Source organism: Sceloporus occidentalis, unplaced genomic scaffold, assembly GCF_023333645.1.
Source record: "Sceloporus occidentalis isolate IW3139 unplaced genomic scaffold, rSceOcc1.0.p SCAF_177, whole genome shotgun sequence".
Taxonomy (NCBI): Eukaryota; Metazoa; Chordata; class Lepidosauria; order Squamata; family Phrynosomatidae; genus Sceloporus; species Sceloporus occidentalis.
Genome location: NW_028317157.1, coordinates 254073 through 272886, shown reverse-complemented (window position 1 = coordinate 272886; position 18814 = coordinate 254073).

The following is an 18814-nucleotide window of genomic DNA, read 5'->3' as shown; positions in this document are numbered from 1 at the left end:
ATCTCCCATGGAATGCTCTTCACTAAAAGGAGGATCTACAGTGGCTCTTGACAAGGTATCAGCCAGATACATAAGTTTACCAGGGGTATATACAATGTTAAGTTGATACCTTTGAAGCTGCAAAAGCATTCGTTGCAATCGAGCAGGGGCACTGCCTATTGGTTTTTTACAGATTGACTCTAAAGGCTTGTGATCAGATTGAACTAACACAGTTTTACCAAACACATATTGATGAAACTTTCGTACCGCATATACAACCGCAAGCAATTCTTTTTCTATTTGTGCATAATTTTTTTCTGCTGAGTTAAGTGACCTAGAGGCATAGGACACTGGCTTGTTGTCCTGAAGCAGACATGCTCCTAAGCCATCTTTGGATGCATCTGCCTGAATTACAACTGGCTTTGTGTGCTACACAACTTTTGTTTGATAGCATCAAAGGCTTTTTGATGTTCTGGCATCCACTGAAAAACTACATTCTTTTTTAATAGGTTTCTCAATGGGGCCGTCAGCTCTGCCTCTTGTGGAATATACTTTGCCAAATATTGTACTGACCCTAAAAATCTCCAGACCCCCTGTCTATCCTCGGGCGGTTTTGTTTCTTGGACAGCCTTAACTTTCTCAGAATCTGGTCTGACTCCTTCAGCAGTCACTATGTGACCCATGTATTTTACAGAGTTTACCTTAAACTGGATCTTTTCTTTATTAAATTTAATGTTGTTGGCACGTGCTGTTTTCATAACCTGGTGTAAAATTTCATCATGCTGTTCCACTGTTTCTGCTGCTATAATCATATCATCTGCTATCATATGTACACCTCTTATATGTCCAAATGTTTCTTGGTTCTTTTGTTGAAAAACCTCACTTGCAGATTTAAGCCCGAATGGTAAGCGATTAAAACAATACCTTCCCCATGGCGTATTAAATGTACATAATCTGGATGATGCTTTATCCAGTTTTACCTGCCAATAACCATCTTTTTCATCTATGATTGTGAACAATTTTTTCCAGCTAACTGACTCAGGATTTCTTCAGCTGTTGGAATGGTATAATGTTGCCTTCTAACTGCCTTGTTTAAATCTCGTGGGTCAAGACATATAAGCAGAGTGCCATTCTTTTTTTCTGTGATAACAAGGCTGCTCACCCAATCTGTAGGTCCTATCACTTTTGTTATAACTCCTGTATTTTCCATCTGACTGAGTGTATCCTTTAATTTATCATATATTGCAAAAGGCACTCCCCTACATCCTTGGACAACAGGAGCAACTGTCGGATCAATGTATATGTGATGACATCCTTGAAACTCACCCAAACCTTGGAAAATCTCAGGATATAAGCTGACTAATTTTTCTTGTGTTAACGACCCAGCTGCGTGTATGAGATCTATCCGACGAACTAACTCTAACTTCTCACAAGCTGGTCTACCTAGTAATGGAATTGCAGAGCAATCTGTTACATAAAACAATAATTTATGCACTCCTTTTGCTGTACTGCATTCAAACTCAGCCATTCCCATTGGTTGTATTTTTGTCCCACCATATGCTACAAGAACTGCATTGCCCTTAATCAGTGGCTTTGTACCAGGTATCCTAGAAAATATTTTGAATGGTAACACATTTGCTTCAGCCCCAGTATCTAACTTAAAATTAACTATATAGCCTCTTATAGAAATATCAGCATACCACCCTGTATTGTTCAGTTCTTTGTCTAATTCTGTTATCAATAGGTTACTTACACACAACTCATGAATATGTTGTCTGGTTTGTCTGTTTTCAGGATTAGCCATTTTTGTCCTGCATAACTTGGCATAATGGTTTTTCTTGCCACACTTATTACAAGTTTTTCCAAATGCTAAGCATCTCTGAGGTTCATGAATTGTGCCACAACAGCCACACCTGTTCTGACTTTTCCATTTATCTCTAGTTCTTAAGTCTTTTACTCTCAAAGCTTGAGTTGCAATTTCTTCATTATCTCCGTTTGCAGTCCCTCTGATATCTCCATGAGCCTCCTGTAATTCACACACTCCTTCAAAAGTTGTTGTCATAGTTGTCAGCTGTGCTCTCGTTATCTCATCAACACGGCATATCTCCACAGCCTTCTCAAGTGTAAGGTCTGTTTCTTTCAAAAGCTTTTCTTTCAGTCTTTCTTCCTTTATGCTAAAAACAACTTTATCTCTTATCATGTCATTAATTGCAGTTCCAAATTCACAACTGGCTGCTCTCAATTTAAGCTCAGCAATAAATTGTTCATTTCTCACTCCTGGACTCTGTATATGGTTCCAGAAACAAAATCTTTCAAAAACAACATTCTTTCTAGGCAAGAAATAGGTTCTAAACTGTTCCAGAACCTCTGAAATGTCTTTTGGATTCTCTTCAGCAAAAACAAAGGTGTTATACACAGAAATTCCTTCTTCTCCCACACAATGCAGCAGCATAGCTATCTGCCGCTTCTTTGCTACATTGTCAAGTCCTGCAGCAGTAATATATAACTGAAAAGCCTGTTCCCATTTTCTCCAATTCTGAGCCATGTTACCTTCCATATTCAGAGGAGGGGGAGGCCGAAGTGAATCCATATCTTAATGCACTGTGAAATATACAAAGTCCAAGTTGCGGTACAGGAAGGTTTTACTTCTGACACCATGTGATGTCTGCTGTTGGAATCCAATCTTACAAGAATCCACACAGAGTCCAGTCTTCAAGTAAGAGCAGTAAGTTTATTTACCCATGAGCTACTGAGCACAGCCAGTCCCAGGAGAGTGAGATGAGGAAGAGAGAACAATGAATCCCTCTGCAACCCTCTTAATAGTATATATACACTACAGCTGATATCACTAAGGGCTGTGTCTTAAAGGTACCTTACATCACACTGCCCCTCTGAGAACAATCGGGGCGGCTAACAAAGTTAAAAATACAAAACATATAAAATCCCTGGTAACCTCCCCTTCTTAAAAAAATATTAAATTCAATGCAATATTTAAAAAAACAGAACAGAAAACAACAAACAAACAAACATACAAGTTAAAAACTGACCAGAATGTCAACAACTTCATACCAACAAGCAACCAGTGGGAGCAGCAGTATCTTTCCCAGACGTTTTCTAAGGCCAGGTTCTCTTTTCCGGGAAGGCTTGCCTTTTTAAAGCTGTCTAAGGATGTAAGTAGACGGATCTCATTCAGCAGGCCGTTCCACAGTCTATTTTTATTTAATTTATCAGTCTATTTATTTTATCATCTTCGATGGATTTAAAATTTATAGGCGAATATTCCCCATAAATTTTAAGTCCATCCAAGATTATAAATAAAATTAATAAAATAATTTTAAAAAATAATTTTATTAATTAAATTAAATTAAATTTCAATTAATTGAATTTATTTATTTAAATTAAATTACATTTCAATTAATTGAATTTATTTATTTAATTTATTTAATTAATTTTAATCTAATTGATTTCTATATTTATAATCTTGGATTTTATGGGGGAATATACATTTTTATATGTAATATGTAAATTTTAATATGTATAATATATAATATATTATATATATTATATTATATATGTATGTGTGTGTGTGTGTATATATATTTATATATACATAATGTAATATAATACATACATATTATATTTTACATAAATTTTATGTATAATTTGGATGGATTAAAATTTATGGGGCATTTTTGTAAAATATTAAATATATTAAATATATTAATACATATGTATATTTGGCTATATTATATAAAATGTATGTTTATTATATTATATTATTATATAATAATATTTTTCTAATATATAGATATAGATATATTTACAAGTAATATGTATATTTAAACATAATATTATATCTATCTATCTATCTATCTATCTATCTATCTATCTATCTATCTAAGTATAGAGTGTATAATATAATAATCTATTAATCTAATTAAAATAAAAATTATATATACATGTATATTTAAATATATTATTAGGCTCATGTTGGTGGGGGCCGGTATTTTGGCAGGCGTTTAATTAACGGAGCCTCGTCTAATTTTAGCCTTATGTAATGTAATCAGCAGCGTATGCGTCTGGAATAATAATAATAATAATTTTGTAAAAGAAAAATTAGATGTGATTATGGATAATTCTTGCTTTGAAGCCAGGCATTAGGAGAAGGATTTGCACTCAGGTCCCCGCCTCGTTTTTAAAAATGAAATAGGGATAACTAGCAAATGGGGGATTTGGACGCTTGGCTTTCCGAAACAGACATTCAATAGGCATCACAAGTGACCATTGTCCATCACAGGAGTCCAGTGTCCATCACAAGTGACAAGTGTCCATCACAAGTGACCATTGTCCATCACAAGTGTCCACTGTCCATCACAAGTCTCAAATGTCCATCACAGGTCTCCAGTGACTATCACAGGTGTCCAATATCCATCACAAGTGTCCACTGTCCATCACAGGTGTCCATTGTCCATCACAGCTGTCCAATGTCCATCACAGGTTTCCAATGGCCATCACAAGTGTCCATTGTCCATCACAGGTCTCCAATGTCCATCACAAGTGTCCAATGCCCATCACAGGTCTACAGTGTCCATCACAGGTGTCCAATGTCCAGCACAAGTGTCCAATGTCCATCACAGGTGTCCACTGTCCATCACAGGTGTCCAATGCCCATCACAACCGACCAATGTCCGTCACAGGTGTCCAGTGTCCATCACAGGTGTCTAAAGTCCAGAACAAGTGTCCAATGTCCATCACAGGTGTCCAATGTCCAGCACAAGTGTCCAATGTCCATCACAGGTGTCCAATGCCATCACAACCGACCAGTGTCCGTCACAGGTGTCCAATGCCCATCACAACCGACCAATGTCCGTCACAGGTGTCCAGTGTCCATCACAGGTGTCTAAAGTCCAGAACAAGTGTCCACTGTCCATCACAGGTGTCCACTGTCCATCACAGGTGTCCAATGCCCATCACAACTGACCAGTGTCCGTCACAGGTGTCCATTGCCCATCCCAACCAACCAGTGTCCATCACAGGTGTCCAATGCCCATCACTACCGACCAGTGTCCGTCACAGGTGTCCAATGCCCATCACAACCGACCAGTATGCGTCACAGGTTTCCAATGCCCATCACAACCAACCAGTGTCCGTCACAGGTGTCCAATGCCCATCACAACCAACCAGTATGCATCACAGGTGTCCAATGCCCATCACAACCGACCAGTGTCCATCACAGGTGTCCAATGCCAATCACAACCAACCAGTGTCCGTCACAGGTGTCCAATGCCCATCACAACCGACCAGTGTCCATCACAGGTGTCCAATGCCGATCACAACTGACCAGTATGCGTCACAGGTGTCCAATGCCCATCACAACCGACCAGTGTCCATCACAGGTGTCCAGTGCCCATCACAACTGACCAATGTCCACCACAGGTGTCCAATGTCTGTCACTAGTGTCCAATGATCCTAGAGTCATAAAGGGCTTCTAAGGGTCATATATTCCATCCCTCCTTCTGCCATTCAGGAATACATAGAATACTAGAGTCAGAAGGGAGTTCTAAGGGTCCTTATGTGCACTGTGAAGGCTTAAGTGCCATCAACTGTGTATTCAGGCGGAGGTTTCAAACGCAAGTCATCTCCACTGGCCTGACAGGGAATGAAATATCCCCTGCGGCTGCCGGACATTAAATCCCCCGGGCGACATGCAGGACACATAAAACATCCCTGTCCTTGGCACACTCCAGAGCTGCTTTAGTTCTACCTTTTACTGGTGTAAATTACAGCCATAATGGCCACCGATCAGTTTGGGCGGCTGGACTCTGACCCTGACCATCCTCTGAGATCCTCCAGGTCATTTCTGGACTGGATGGCCCTTGAGAGTCCCTTAGACTTCGAGGATTCCCTGTTCTCTGTATTCCTGCATGGCTCTGTATTCCAGCATGGCAGAAGTGGGCTGAACTTGGGGTTCCCCTTGAACTCTGTGATTCTAATATGGGAGAAAGGACACAACTGATTACAGTTCTGAGTGTGCAAAAGCGGCGAGATTTACGGGGAAAATCACACACACGTGCGCATGCAAACTGCGCAATCCGTGCGCAATACCCACGACCACTGCGCCAAGTTCGGTATGACGTTATTCCTAGTGACAGACAAGGGCAATTATCTACTCTCCGCCAGCAGTTCTGGCCTAATTTCATTACTGCCGTGCAATTCTCCCTCGGCCACCAGTCTATCAGCGTCGCACAGAAAGGATTGTGCTGCGCTTTCTTCGTCTTCGAAATGGATTTCGGCTGTCAAGGCCCTTGATGGATTGAACAGCATGGCCACCGCCGGAGGGAGACCCAGGCACAAACGCAATTAAAACGTACACGGAGAAATGTCAGGAAGAGACTCAGGGTTCTAGTATTCCTGCATGGCAGAATATTCTATGTATTCCTGCATGGCAGAAGAGGGTTGGATATATGGCCCTTAGTAGTCCTTTCCGACTCTAGTGTTCTATGTATTCCTGCATGGCAGAAGGAGGGTTGGACCTCCAAACTCTAATCCGGTGACATTAAAGCAGTAGGAAGCTTAGAGCTGTCACATGCAGAGCGTGTTGAAATATTAATAGAAGCCACATTGCAATTACCTTTCATCTACCTGAGTGTGAGGAAGCGCTTTTCCTCCCTCTGCAAACAGACACACAAAAACCTCCTATTCCCTCCCAAACGACAAGGCTGTCAAGGGGAGGCTGGGCGTGCCCTGCTTCCCTTTATGGCTCCCCGTCACTTTTGACGCCGCCGACAATGAAAACATTTGTCAAGGAACACAATTGTGTCACTTCGCAAAATGGGTTGATAGAGAGGGGCATCCCTCCCCTCCGCATTGGAATACATTAAACAGTCAAAAGGCTCATGGTTTGCAATGCACCTTCTGCCATGCAGGAACACATGGGATCCTCGCGTGCCATGTAGGAACACATAGGATCCTAGGGTGCCGTGAAGGAACACATAGGATCCTAGGGTGCCATGCAGGAAGACATGGGATCCTCGGGTGCCATGCAGGAACACATAGGATCCTAGGGTGCCGTGCAAGAACACATAGGATTCTCGGGTGCCGTGCAGGAGCACATAGGATCCTAGGGTGCCATGCAGGAAGACATGGGATCCTAGGATGCCATGCAGGAAGACATGGGATCTTCGGGTGACGTGCAGGAACACATGGGATGCTAGAGTGCCATGCAGGAAGACATGGGATCCTCGGGTGCCATGCAGGAACACATGGGATCCTAGAGTGCCATGCAGGAAGACATGGGATCCTCAGGTGCCGTGTAGGAACACATGGGATCCTAGGGTGCCATGCAGGAAGACATGGGATCCTCGGGTGCCGTGCAGGAACTCATGGGATCCTCAGGTGCCGTGCAGGAACACATGGGATCCTAGAGTGCCATGGGATCCTCAGGTGCCATGCAGGAACACATAGGATCCTAGAGTGCCATGCAGGAAGATATAGGATCCTCGGGTGCCGTACAGGAACACATAGGATCCTCGGGTGCTGTGCAGGAACACATGGGATCCTAGAGTGCCATGCAGGAACACATGGGATCCTAGAGTGCCATGCAGGAAGACATGGGATCCTCGGGTGCCGTGCATGAACACATGGGATCCTCAGGTGCCATGCAGGAACACATGGGATCCTTGGGTGCCGTGCCGGAAAACATAGGATCCTAGAGTGCCATGCAGGAAGACATAGGATCCTAGAGTGCCATGCAGGAAAACATGGGATGCTCGGGTGCCGTGCAGGAGCACATGGGATCCTAGGGTGCCATGCAAGAACACATGGGATCTTCAGGTGCCGTGCAGTAATACATGGGATGCTAGAGTGCCATGCAGGAAGACATGGGATCCTAGAGTGCCATGCAGGAAGACATAGGATCCTAGAGTGCCATGCAGGAAAACATGGGATGCTCGGGTGCCATGCAGGAGCACATGGGATCCTAGGGTGCCATGCAAGAAGACATGGGATCTTCGGGTGCTGTGCAGGAACACATAGGATCCTAGGGTGCTGTGCAGGAAGACATGGGATCCTAGAGTGCCATGCAGGAAGACATAGGATCCTCGGGTGCCATGCAGGAACATATGGGATCCTAGGGTGCCGTGCAGGAATACATGGGATCCTAGAGTGCCATGCAGGAACACATGGGATCCTAGGGTGCCATGCAGGAACACATGGGATCCTATGGGTGCCGTGCAGGAACACATAATAATAATAATAATAATAATAATAATAATAATAATAATAACAGGTTTTATTTATATACCGCCCAATCACTGGGAATCCGAGCGGTTTACAATAGAGGGGATAACAGACAGTTCCCTGCCCACAGGTTTACAATCTAAAAGACACGACACAAAAGGAGAAGGGAATGGTGAGGGGGGGAGAGGATCAGGTCCAGCATTCTTCTCTCCCTCTGAGGCCTGGACCAAGGCAGATGGACCGGAGGGAGGGCTCTTCTTCTTCAGGCCAGCCCCTGATGGTACTGGGCCAGCCTACTCTCTCCCTCAGAGGCCGAAAGATGACAGCTAGGGAGGGAGGAGCCTCTTTCTTCAGGCTAGCCCCTGATGGTACTGGGCCAGCCTTCTCTCTCCCCCAGAGGCCGAAAGATGACAGTTGGGGAGGGAGGATCCTAGGGTGCCATGCAGGAACACATGGGATCTTAGAGTGCCATGCAGGAATACATGGGATCCTCGGGTGCCATACAGGAACACATGGGGTCCTAGAGTGCCATGCAGGAAGACATAGGATCCTAGAGTGCCATGCAGAAATACAGAGAGCTCTAGAATCAGAAGGGACTACTGAGGGCCATATAGTCCAATGCACCTTGTGCCATAGAACAATAGAGTCAGAAGGGATTACTAAGCGTCATAGAGTCCAATGCAACTTTAGCCATGCAGGAATACATAGAACACTAGGTTGGAAAGGACTACTAAGGGCCATAGAGTCCAATGCATATATATTGCTCTTTGGATAAACTTTAGCATAGATACCTTCCATATATATATATATGCTGAAAATTGTCATAACGAGATCCAGGAAATGCACAGACTCTCTGCGCAAGGATAAACGTAGTGTTATAATTACGTAAAATCCCACTAAGCGAATCGCCTGCCATCTTAGTGCTATGCTCCTACTGACGCAGCCTAGGATCGCCTTTGCCTTTTTCGCCGCTGTGTCACGTGCTGTCGGCTCGCATTGTCGATCCATATCTCTAGACCAACCAAGGTGGCAAGAAAAAAAACGTGTTTACCGTGACGCGCTATACACAGCATACGCGCTCAAGCCGCGCGGCGTGCGTGGTGCGGAAGGGGTGGCGCGTCCCATTCAATTGAATGGGTGCGCGCACCCGTTGCGCCCCATGTGCCGCCACGCCGCCACGCCACCGTGCATGAGCCCCATTGTTTACAATGGGGCTTGAGCATAGTAGGAATTCGCCTTACGCGGCAGAATCCGGAACGGATCCCCACGTAAGGCGAGGACCCACTGTGTATATATGTGTATATATGTGTATACACACACACACACACACACGCCTCTCTCATTCATGTGCATTGTCCCCGCCACCGCCGGTGTGACACCCAGATAAATAGCCTTTGTCAGCGGTTGCGTCCCGGGTGAAGGTGTCACTGTGATTTATGACACTATTTGGGAGAAAAGGCCACAGCCAAGCAAGCGTCACGCTGTGATACAAACAAAGTTTTCGTCTCCTTCCCAATCTCCCTCTCTCTCCGTGCAAAGCGACTCTGCGTCATCTGGACGAAAATGTAGCCGGCCCTCCATATTTGCACACTTTGATTTTCGGAGATCGAATTAATTAATGGGTTTTGTTGCTATGTACTCTCTAGGAATCTCTAGGTCCTCCAGCAAGACGCTATGGTCAATAACATAACATAGCATACATAACATCACATAACATACAAACTAATAATAATAATAACAATAATAATCTTTGTCTTTATTAATCATTCAATTCGAAAAATACTTGTTGGATAAATATACTTATCTTCTTTAAATGGTAGGTAGTTTGTATCCATATCTATATCTATATGGATAATATTGTGTGTGTGTGTGTGTGTGTGTGTGTATATATATATATTATATGTACACACAATATATATATATATATACAATATTTAATATTATATATAAATATATATTCATAAATTTAAATATATACCATTTTATATTAAATATATATATTATATATATATATTATAAAATATATATGTAATATATATATAATATATACTGTATATATATATATATAAAATATAATGTAATAAATATATTTATATGTATATATTTATATATATAATATTTTATATAATATGAATATATAAATTTATATATATATATATATTGTATATAAAATATATAGAAATATATATAATATAATATATCATACAATAAATATATTTATACATTTATGTTTGTGTGTGTGTGTGTGTGTGTGTGTGTAGCGACCGATCTTTAATTAAAAAGGCAATCTTTGCAGCGCGTTCATTTGATCTGGAAGCTTCTTCGTTGATTCAAAGCTTTTATATCTTTCCTCCCTTTTGATCATTTTAAATACAACGCACATCTGTCTTTCTTTTTTGACGGCAAACATCCCTCCACAGCTTTGATTTATTAATCATTTGCAAACGTTTGCACTCTTCCTTCTCTTCTTAATTGAGGTTTTTCGTCACATTATTTATTTTATGTCTAGCAAAACAAACAAACAAACAAATAAAATATGACTATAAGAAAGAATGGTGGCATTTAGTCACAAGAAAATAAGATCCGTGACCTATTTGTAAATTTAGAATAGATACACAAACCAAAAAATAGCAGCAATTTTACCTATAGATTACATAGGACTGCAAAGCCCAGAATCCCCTGCATTTTTTGCATTGGGGTTAGTCCCTTAAAAGTGTGGATTTTGGATGCTATTTTACTTTGGAGCTTCGAAATGCAGTCTTTTATTTCGATCCTCGTCCTCTGTCTTATCGGAAAGCCTTTCTAGCTGCATCTGCATGGAAAGGATAAAGGAGGAGGAAAAACATAACTTTGCCGCTCCTCTGCCACAACTTTGTAGTCAAAATTTGCTAGACATTGACCATAGAGTTGTGCTGGAGGTCCCACAAATGCCTAGAGAGGCATCCTCTCTATGTCCTCCGGCACAACTCCTGGCAGACGTTGACCATAGAGTTGTGCTGGAGGAGCTACTTTCCATATGATCATAGACTCGTAGAGTTGGAAGAGACCCCAACAAGGGCCCTGATCCAGTCCAAACCCATTCTGCCATGCAGGAATACATAGAATAATAGAACCATAGAGTAAGAAGAGACCCTAAGAAGGGCCCTGATCCGGTCCGACACCAACGTGCCATGCAGGAATTCTAAATCAAAAGGTCCCCATTGACGGATGGTCCTCCATGTTTAAAGGCTTCCAAGGAACGACTTTCCTGTTGCATCCATTGCTCTATTGTCTCCTATTCTCTGGAGCAGCAGAAATAAAGCTTGCTCCCTGCTCAAAATGTCCGCCCTCCAGATACTTAAACAGGGCTCTCCTGTCACCTCTTGACCTCCTCTTCTTCGACAGTCTCCCAAGCAGATTTCGCACCATGTGCCTCGAATCACAAACAGGCTTTTAAAAAACGCCGCCATTCGCACTCGTGACTGTGTGCCAGAAACCTCTTTGGTTCCTGGGATCTCTCCTCTAATGAGGCCAAGATGTGTGTCTAGCTGGGAAATTAATGCTTAGACGAGTTAATTTGTCTTTATTAGCCCAGGCGCCTCAGCTGCAGGAAGACGACTCCAGAGGGTTGGGTTTGGGATAAATCAGTACGAGGGGTGCTCTGAAAGAGAAAGGAACCTACTTTCTGCCATGCAGGAATACATAGAATCCTTTTGCCATGCAGGAATACATAGGACCCTAGAGTCAGAAGGGGCTACTAAGGGCCATATAGTCAAACCCTCCTTCTGCCATTCAGGAATACATAGGACCCTAGAGTCAGAAGGGACTACTAAGGGCCATATAGTCCAACCCTCCTTCTGTCATGCAGGAATGCATAGGATTCTAGGGTTGCATCAGTGTGGATGATGGTGATTGTTGCAGTCATAAGATCAGCCTACGAAGCTCACATGCAAACTCCCCTTCATGAAAAAACTTCCTGTCTCACAACTCGAACCCGCAACAGGTTAATTATCATCCTCAGCACCTTTTCTGAAATTTTTTGGTCTCCTGTTTTTTATGTGTTCCCTTCCTAATTACCCCTTATTAACGAGGAGCGACCTCTCCTCACTTCGGTGTTGCCTTCTTCTTATGCTGCAATCTGTCATCCAGCTTCTTCCTGGGGGAGAGTCCAAAACGTGCCTGCACCAGTATGGATTCAATGGTGACGGCGTCAGGAGGATTGGCCATGGGCCATACTGGTCTAACTGATTTAAACTGGGAGGAACGGTTGAATAATTCAATGCACTGCATTGTATTCCTGCATGGTCAAAGGAGGGTTGGACTCTCTGACCCTTAATAGACCCTTCCGATTCTAGTGTTCTATGTATTCCTGCATGGCAGAAAATTCTATGTATTCCTGTATGGCAGAAGGTGGTTTGGGTTCCTTTTCCCTTTGCGTTTCAAATTGTCGTTCTGAAATACTCTCGTTTCCCTCTTCCTTTCCATCACGAAACATCAAAAGGGAAAAGCGTCTTATCTCCTCGCCTTTCGCAGAATGAACGACTGAGGCAGGGAACATAACTAGGTCTGCACTCCAGTCCTAGGCCAAGGAAAGCGGGTTTTGTGGTTGTGGTTGTTGTTGTTGTTAGCTTCACCTATTTTCGTTACAATGGAAAGTTCTTCCTTCCTTCCTTCCTTCAATGCATAAAAATCAGTGCTTCCTCCTTCCTTCCTTCCTTCCTTCCTTCCTTCCTTGCATAAAAATCAGTGCTTCCTCCTTCCTTCCTTCCTTCCTTCCTTCCTTGCATAAAAATCAGTGCTTCCTCCTTCCTTCCTTCCTTCCTTCCTTCCTTCCTTGCATAAAAATCAGTGCTTCCTCCTTCCTTCCTTTCTTCCTGGCTTTCTTCCTCTTCTCTTTCATTCCTGCTCTCTTCTCCTTTCATTCCTTCCCTTGCTCTCCTTCCTTCCCTCTTTTCACTCTTTCCTCCCTTCCTTCCTTCCTGATATTACAGATAGATAGATAGGTAGGTAGATAGATAGATAGGAGATAGATGATAGATAGATAGATAGATAGATAGATAGATAGATAGATAGATAGACAGACAGATATTTGGATAGATGATAGATAGATAGATAGATAGATAGATAGATAGATAAATAGATAGAACCCTGACTCATTTTTGGCCTTCTTATCTTTGCATCGGAACAGTGCCAATGTTTTCCCTCTTTTCCCATCTGCGCAATTTTCTGCAGCGAAAGGGCCACTTTTGTCAAAAACAGAAGAAGGTGGAATATATATGTGTGTGTGTGTGTGTGTGTGTGTGTGTGTGTGGCATCTTCCAGCTTTTCCTTCTGCTTATATAATAAACAAACGCAAGTGTCCTTTTGCCAGAGACTTCGGTCTTCAAACATAGAAGCTCATAATGAAGGCTACCACGTTTTTTTTTTATTATATTGAATATATATATATGTGTGTGTGTGTATTTTGCCCGAAGCCATTACACTCCATTAAAGGAGATATCCATGGTCCTGAAGGCCATTCCCAGTTCATCCCCAGCCCATTAAAGAGGTTATCCATGGTCCTGAAGGTCATTCCCAGTCTATTCCCAGTTCATTACAGGTAGTATGTCTGGTCCCAAAGGCCATTCCCAGTCCACTCCCATTCCATTAAAGGAGCTATCCATGGTCCTGAATGTCATTCCCAGTCCATTACCGGTCAATTAGAGGAACTATCCATGGTGCTGAAGGCCATTCCCAGTCCATTCGAGGAACTATCCATGGTCCTGAAGGTCACTCCCAGTCCATTCCCAGTCCCCTAATGGTCCGATCCATGGTCCTGAAGTCCATTCCCAGTCCATTAATGGTCCTATCCATAGAGCTGAAGGCGATTTCAGCAGCCATTTTGAGATGGACTCAAAAGGGAAACAGGAACTGAATGCTTTTACAAGCTTTCACATTTTGCAGATGCTTTCTGTGTGGGTTTTTCAGGCAGCGGATGTTGCCACAAAATGACTGGCCACAGGGAGCGGCATTTGCATCCTTTCCAGCGGCCATTTTGAGAGGGATTTTTGAGAGAAATTGGATTTTTTGTGAGTTTTCACACTTTACAGAGACTTTCTATGTGGATTTCTTGGGGGGGAGGAATATTGCTAGCAATGTCAGGCAAATAAAATTAATTAAAATCCCTAATTGGGAACAGCTGCGGCTATTAATTAAAAGTAAAACGAGGAGTCCTTTAGGGCAAGGAAGAATGATTTCTCCCCCAAGTATTGATCACCGGGCTGATAAATGCTATCTCTTTTTGTCATGCCTCCACAGCCATCAATTTCCCTCACCGTTCTTGTTGTTATTGTTATTGTTGCTGCCTCTCCGTTTATGTAACACCTGGACTTTGCACAAACTCAGCCCTTTAATGTGAATTGGAAAGAAAAGATGGACAGATGGACAGAGCGTAATGCCTCCTGATCCCTCTCTGAGGATGCAATTTTAACCTTGATAAGTCAATAGGTTTGCACAAAAGCTGGAGCGAGGGTTGTATTTTAATGCATGGAAGCTGAAGGCCATGCAGAAATACATAGAATCCTTCTGCCATGCAGGAATACATAGAACACTAGAGAAGGGATGTATCCAAGGGTTTTTTTTTTTGGGGGGGGGGGTTGGACCCCCCCCTTCAGGCCTGGGGATGTTCAAGCTTCTTCCTTCTCCCCCCCTCCTCCCCTCCATCAAAAGCGTGGAGGACTCAGATGGAGAGGGAAAAGGGGAAAGACAAAACTTGCAGGGAGGGAACTGGGAGGCTCAGAGAGAGAGAGAGAGAGGGAGGGAGGGGGAGTGGTCAGGGGTCCCTCCCTGTGATTTTTTTCTTTCCCTTTCATTTCCTTTCCATCGGAGTCCTTCTTCCACTCCTCCTCCTCCTCCCCTGTGCTTTTGGCAGAATAAAAGTCTCACTTCCTGGGGAAGGAGAGAAGGAGGAAGAAGGGAACCCATGCACTATAATTTTTTATTGATTGATTTTATACCCTGCCTTTCTCCCAAAATAGGATTCTCTTAAAAGGGTTTGTTTTTCATAAAGAGAAAAGAAGGTATATTGTCTTGGAATTTAAAATTATGATAGATAGATAGATAGATAGATAGATGAGTCTTGGAATTAAAAATTGTGTGTGTGTGTATGTCTTGGAATTAAAAATCCCTCTTGGAAGTGGGAATGAAATGTATGGATGCAGCCTGGGTTCTTAGCTCAGCTCAGAAGTTGGAAGGCAGTGTCTCAAAGCATGAACAGAGTGTCTCTGAGGATGTACAGAGTGGCTGCCGCTCATTGCTTGAGCAGCTACACTTTGCTTTAACGAGCTAAATTTATCTGATGTAAATACCTTCAGAGGAAGGACTCAGTTTGCATCTGCACTGAAAAAATAATCCAGTTTGATACCACTTTAACTGTCCTTGGCTCCATGTTGTGGAATGCTGGGATTTGTAGTTTGTTGTGGCATCTGACAGAGATGGCTAAACGGCTCCTCAAAACTACAAATCTCAAGATTCCGTAGCAGCTTGGAGCCATAACGGAAGTTAAAGTGGTGGCATCCTGAGGTAAACGCTCAACCCTCTTTTTGTGTCTGGGGGGGCGGGCTCTTAGCCTCTCAAAATGGTGGCACTTAGTCTGGATCCCCCCTTCCCAAAATCCTGGCTATGTCCCTGACTAGAGTCAGAAGGGACTTCCAAGTGTGCTATAGTCCAACCCTCCTTCCACCATGCAGGAATACATAGAACACTAGAGTCGGAAGGGACTACTAAGAGTCATAAGGTCCAACCCTCCTTCTGCCATGCAGAAATACATAGGACACTAGAGTCAAAAGGGACTACGAAGGGCCCTATAGTCCAACCCTCCTTCTGCCATGCAGGAATACATAGGATCCTAGAGTCAGAAGGGAGGCAGTACTAGTGCAGCGCAGACAGAGAGCGGTGGAGGCGGCTCTCCGACGATTCTCGCTCAGGGCTTGACACACACGGCAGACTCCCTTCCAGTCCAAATGGGCAACAACCTAAAAAAATGTGAGGATAAGCCTGACCACGCAGGAACAGAAAAGGGCCAGGGTGAGGAGGGGGGGCAAATCCCCTGCACTGAGAACGCTACTCCCCATCCAGCTACAGACGCTGTTCTGATGGCCCAGGGGATTACTACTCCCAATGTGTGTGATGGTGAGGCTCTAGGAATCCACAGACCCCGCTTTAGGGACACAAGTGGGAGTGATCCAGGACCTAGCCTTACTGAGAAGCAGGGGGCCAGGATTAAAGAGAACCAAATAATTCAACCTGGGAGGTCGTCTGAGCTGCATGACTTAGACTACAAGGGGTTACAGGTAACCCTCAACTTTCAAGAGTCAGCGGCAGCGCTCACGAAGATAAAAGACAGGGTCTACCTAGACAGGAGGGCTGACACGGAGGAGAGAGGAATTACAAAGGATTCCACAGGGGAAGGGAGACCCAAACTACCACACAAGACGGGGATGATGGGCAAAACTTTTGATGCGGCCCAAAAAAATTGCCTCGGAGAGTTTCTGAGATCAGTGGGGGCTTAAGAGTTTCCACCCAGGTCTATACCAGCAAGCAGAGGCTTTAAACCAGGAGGTTGGGCCCAATATAAACGGTGATTCAACAACTGCTTTTGAGTCGGTGGGCCAAGGGATTGGGCTCTACAGAGAGACTCCAAGTAAGCTGACCACTGGAGGGGCGCTGGATCAACGGCAGCCGGTCCTCGCTCGAATGGATGACATGGCTGCAGACCAGAAAAGAGTGTCTGTCCAGCACGGAGAGGTTTTGCCTGGTCTGCCAGTAGATACACCCGGGGTGTTGGGGTTTAAGGAGTTAAAAGTTCCCAACTTGCCCCATTCCGAAGTATTTCAGTTGTGGATGGAAAAAGGGCAGCTTGAGCGACAATTCGCTTGGCTAAAAGGATGGTCTCTCGGGGGGAAGGGGATGACAGGCCAAGTGGGGGCCAAAGGGCTGAGGGTTTTATCGACTCTGGCCCAAGACACTGTTTACCCACTTCAGCACCAACACTTTGAGGCTGCAAAAAGAAGGTTGGTTACACACAAGACACAGAACATTTGGCATGACAAGGACAGCTTTGACGAGGGGGCGCATTTGGCCAATCCCACCTTGGCTTATGGATGATAGGAGTTTAATAAACTGGATGGAGTTTTCAGTTGGGTCTGAGATTTGGCTTAAATCAGTTCGGGTTGCTCTTTATATGCGGATTTAATGTTTTACCTTAGACAAGACTGTGAGTTACATGTTTGTTGCCTATTCTGTCAAATTTAGATAGACATTTATAACGATATATATGCTACTTATAAAAGATAAAATGGTGATGCAGGAGGGGGTGGTTAGACTTGATTTACTATTGATGTTTGATAAAACGGTGATATATTTGGATGTAATACTTGGTAGCTTACCTTGTTTAACCTTTAAAATAGTGATGATTTAATTTTATGGGATATGATTAATGCTGATTTCTAGATTAGTGATGGACACAACTCTAGGTTGATTTTAAACCTTATACATCCCTTTTGTGTTGGGTAGTGTGTCTTGGGAGGGCAGAATGTCAGTACCCCTTCATTCATTTATTCATTCGTGTTTCTGTCATGATGAGTTAAAGAGTTTAGATTAAGTCAGTTAAGTTAGTAATTAGTTACATGCACATTGATGATATGTACTGTTGACTGTATGAGGTGTGGTAGATGCAGTGAACATTTACTTTGTTGTATGATGTGTTGGAATGTTGGAATGCTGCATCTTAGGAGTAGCAGACTGTCAAAAGCTGATGATACTATCAAGTAGTGAACATAGCCATACACACACACACACACACACACACACACACTCATATATAAATATAAATCTTAGGTTGTGTTAGCAATATATATATGTATTAAATAAAGGTATGAATCTGTAGGACTCAATTGGAAAGGCATTGTGGGAAATGCCCATCTGCTGCCATGATCTGTAATCAGATGGGTCACATAAGCAGAACACTGGCTAGCAGGGCAAACAGGAAGAATCCTTCACACCCTGAGACAGATTTATGACTGGGAGAGGTTCCACAGATACAAGTCATTAAGGCATCAGTAGCTTCCCCATGGCAGAGGATGTCTAGGGAACAAGTGATGTCTTCACTGGGTTGCTTTGATGTAGGGCTCCAACCTGCGCTGAGGGGGGGGGGGGGGTGGAGAAACTATTTGAGAGGGACAGGAAAAAAAGGTGGGGGTCAGTGGTCAGTTTAAATTGAGACTTCCCCTTTGTGTGCCTCAGATTCTGCAAAGACATGGTCCAGGGTGCCTCTACCTTATTCTTTACAATAAACCTTTTGTTTTACGTTAAGTTGTTGTGGATATTTTGGTCAGAGCAATCCCAAGTCTCACACTACTAAGGGCCGTATAGCCCAACCCTCTTCTGCCATGCAGGAATACATAGGATCCTAGAGTCAGAAGGGACTACTAAGGGCCATATAGTCCAACCCTCTTCTGCCATGCAGGAATACATAGGATCCTAGAGTCAGAAGGGACTACTAAGGGCCATATAGTCCAACCCTCTTCTGCCATGCAGGAATACATAGGATCCTATTAGTCTTTCTTCCCTCCTTCCTTCT